This window comes from Solanum lycopersicum, chromosome 6 (genome assembly GCF_036512215.1).
Source record: "Solanum lycopersicum chromosome 6, SLM_r2.1".
Taxonomy (NCBI): domain Eukaryota; kingdom Viridiplantae; phylum Streptophyta; class Magnoliopsida; order Solanales; family Solanaceae; genus Solanum; species Solanum lycopersicum.
The window spans coordinates 6051273-6055474 of record NC_090805.1 but is presented as its reverse complement, the minus strand read 5'-3'; the positions used below and the strand labels follow the sequence as shown (position 1 = coordinate 6055474).

At 33.9% G+C, this 4202-nt stretch overlaps 1 long non-coding RNA gene across 1 annotated transcript; it reads right to left on the bottom strand.

Moving 5' to 3' along the window:
• Window positions 1-991: 991 nt before the first annotated feature.
• Window positions 992-3496, bottom strand: LOC138349022 (uncharacterized). The gene is made up of 2 exons (XR_011221558.1): window positions 3407-3496; window positions 992-1224 (listed from the first exon to the last, which is right to left on the bottom strand). It is a non-coding gene; the product is annotated as an uncharacterized lncRNA (long non-coding RNA).
• Window positions 3497-4202: the final 706 nt, after the last annotated feature.

Sequence of the window (4202 nt, the reverse complement as noted above, 5' to 3'; positions counted from 1 at the left end):
CTTCATAAGATAAGCTAGCCTTGATACCAATATCTTCAGGATGTATTATAAGTGAAGTATCTCCCTTTCACCTTTTCAACATGGAAAATTAAATACCGGCTGAACCCATGCTAACTCTTGGGGTAGCTTCAACTCATAAGCTACCTTGTCAATACTTTTTTATATTTGGTAAGGACAAATATACCGGCGACTAAGTTTCACCTTCTTAACAAACCTCAAAACACTCTTCATGGGTGAAGCTTTCAAGTATACTCAATAATCTGTGTCAAAATCTGACTCTCTTCTCCTAACATCAGTGTACAATCTCTGACGGCTTTCTACCATTTTAATCTCTTGTATAACTTTCAAAACTCATGTGCAACAAAAATTTATTTATTTATTTATTTACACCTACAATTACCAAATTAGATTCATGTTGCCTGCGAGATTTTTGCAAACATGTGATGAAATCCAAATTAATCATCCCTCTCACTTCCATTTTTGAATCTCTCTATATTCTGAGCCCTACCACAGGGCCTTTGGTCTTCTAGTTTAACTTGTTGGCAATTCAGACAATTAGTTACAAATATTTGTCTTTCTTCATACTATTCCACTAAATTACCTCTCTCAAGTCGCGATATATTTTTGTGGAACCCTAATGAATGAAATATCCTACAGCTATGATCTTACTCCATGATCCTAACTTGGAGTCCATCCACTATTGGTACACACAACCTACGTTGATATCTCAATACACTATCTCCCCCTTGTTCAAAAGATAATTGTCACACTTGGAATCTAGACCCCAGATGAGACCGACATTGTTAACCTCTCAGAGGTCGCAGACAAGCCTCTTCTTAGCTTTCATCACAATCTTACAGTTAAATTTGTAGAAAATTTAAAACTTTTTAATACTTATTGAAGCGTACTTAGACTTTATATAATTACTGCATAAGAATGATATATACTAATAAGCTCAAACTAAACAACCATCTATCAATAAATAAAACAATTGAAATAAGGAACCATCTTATTAATAAAAGTTTGCCAAACCGAACTTAATACAAATGCTTGAACAAATGTTTGAAATGAAACGCTAGGGACAACATCCTCTAGCTATGTCTAAGATACTAAATCTAGAATAATAAACGTAGGTATCCTCAAACTCAAGAGGACCTACAAAAGTTTGGAGATCGCTAATCCAAACCGCTTCAATCAATCTTCAATCTTCTCTCGGACCTACATCTATAAAAATAGTAATAGCATATAGATTAGTACACACTTGTAATAAGTATGGGTGTATGCACATAAATACATAAGTACTATGCATGATCAAGGAAAGCTCTTCTTCAAGCAACATGTCATTTCTGGAAAGTGAAGTCACTATAGTTTCCTAATTCATTATTTGTGATTCATGATATAAATATGATATGTTTTCATGCATTTAAAGCACACAACTCCTTTTATATATGAACATAACACCTTGGAATCATGAACACAATTTTAGAACTACTTGAGCAAAAGTTAATATTTGTTTTGCTCCCTTAAGCCGAGAGCTCCCCCTCTCCATGGTTAGCTTATTTTTCAGTATTTTTCTTATTTTTGTTGTCTAGTTCAATTATCTCCTTTGATCCTATGTTTTACTTACAACTGTAATGATTCATTGTAGTCCCATACTTAAAATGAATCAAGTAAGTAATCCAAAGGACTAGGAAATGATTTGTGTACCCTTACCACAAGTTATTCTTTCCATTCTTGCTATATTGGGCATGAAGCCAATCTTTATTGGCTATGTCATTCTTTGATTGTTTTCATAATATAAAGATGCTGGGGAAAATATTCATTTTATTGTCTATGCCCATTATTTGATCATTTATGATAATATAATGTTGCTGGGGCACATATATTCATACTATTGGCTATGACCATTATTTGATCATTATGCTTACTTAGTTCACTTGTGAACTTACTTTTCTTCTTCTTTGATCTCATGTTCACTTTAAACATAATTTTCGTTCTTTCTTTCTTATTTTCTCAAAGAAATCTTTAGCATTTAATTGACTTAGATCATATGAGCTAACATGAAATCCAGTGTCTTCCCCACACTGAAAAGAGGTGGTTCTCCTGCTAAAGTGAACCTAGATCATGTGAGTTAACATGATATCCAGTTTCTTCCCCCACACTGAAAAAGGTGGTTCACCAGCTAAAGTGAAACCGAATCTAGAGCATTTAACCGATATAGATCATGTGATACAATGTTTTCCCAACAGTGAAAATTGGTGTTTCACCGGCCAAAGTGAAACCGAATACTACCTAGCACTCTTAGGTGAAATCCACTTGTTAGTACCTATGGTGGCAACATAATTCAAAGACTGGGAGATTTCAGAGACTCTTATCCACCTTGGTTATAGTCTCATCTAATAAGGCTTACATGTGCTTGCACAAGCTCATTGCTAGTCTATCAGTGCTTTGTTCAATTTCTTTTACTTAACATCTTTTAGAACTGACTCATGCATTATGGAAGCTCCCTTCTAGTATGAGGTATACTTATCTCAATGGATGACTGGTCATCCCTTTTTTGTACTTGATAAATATGAACTTAAATCTTACATTATCATCACGGTACGAGTGAGACTTGTCTCACGGTTTCTAGCACCGTCTTATGTGAGTATCTTATACGTAATCGTTTAAGTATATGTGAGACATGTATCACTTCCTTTAACACTCTATATAAGGTCAATTTCATAACTCATCACTTTTAGTTATTTCATTACTCACCTTATCTTATTCAACACTATTTTATAGTCTTGTACCATTCTTTATGGAAGTTATAAGGTTGACAAGTTCATGTGGATAGGGTATGTTGGGGCTTGAGCCAATTATTGACGCACCCTATGCTATGAGTTCATTGAGTTAAGATTGGTATGAATTTACATATTATGGAAAATAATATTGCTGGCCAATTTATTGGCATAAATCAAACTATGATATTATCACTAGCCAAGTCAACTATTTCATGAATTAATTATAGTAACCTCATAATGTTAACCAGCCAACTTTTAACCTTTTATTAGCCTGTAAGAATAATTCCATGATTGACTTATATGAATTTCATCTTCTCGAACACAAGTAGGCATTACAACATTTATTATCTCACGTAAATAATACTCTAATCATACGGATCTATCATATAGGTTCATTCGACATAATAAATCACATAACCTACATATAATAATCATTTAACACCAAATACAAAAAACATGCTCGAGATTTCCATTATACGTACTACAAGAATCGGAAATAGGGAGAACTAGGGAGATGAATATGTGATTCTTTGGGAACAACCCTAGTTTCGGTATTCTTGAATTCAAAACTTTTGAAAAGACTCTTGGAGAAAGGAATCAAAGAGAAAAAACTCATATCTTACTGTAGAATTGAATCTATGAAGATCACCTTGTACTTTGCACGAAAACCTTGATGAATCATCTTGAAATTGCCTAAGGAGAATTATTCATTGTTTTTCCTTTCGTTTGTTTACTATTTTGCAATCATGAAGTTTTCTGTGGATAAACGTGAGTGTAGGTCTTAGGAACTGAATATTGACTAATTATACTTAGGCTAATTAACTTAATTAATGAAAATCTAATTAGCAAAACATCCCTCCTAAATTGACTAAAAATAGGAGAGTGTTTGACTTAGCCAAATCTGAACTTTTTTAAGGGTCTCGACCTTGACTTTGATTTTTAATTAATTAATTAAGTTGCTAATTTAATTAATTAAATGACCTGGGTAATTATTAAAGTACCCCTCAGTCACTAGGACCATAACCAACCTCTTTGAACCATCGTAGGTTAGGTATTAGAATGTTTCTTTAGTTAGTTACCCGACAACTGTCACTTGGTTAGGTTTTAGGATTTTGGGCACACTAGTTAGTTACTTTCAGTTAGTCCTAGGTTAGTTAGTTAGGTAAGTAATTTATTTAGAGCATAAAGTTTTTCAGGAAGCTATTTACCACGTGGATTTAGACATTCACGCTTCTGCCACCTAATCGCCCTAACCGAATTCGGTTGGGCTTGGTTGCTTGTATCTTGGCTGGTTCTCACATATGCTTGCACATGTGTTTCTGCTCATTTCTTGTCCAAGGACCCTTAGTATGTCCTTGAGCACTGTTTAATCTACATGATCATTTTAAATGATCATGTGTTGTGGTACCTAGGCTTGGC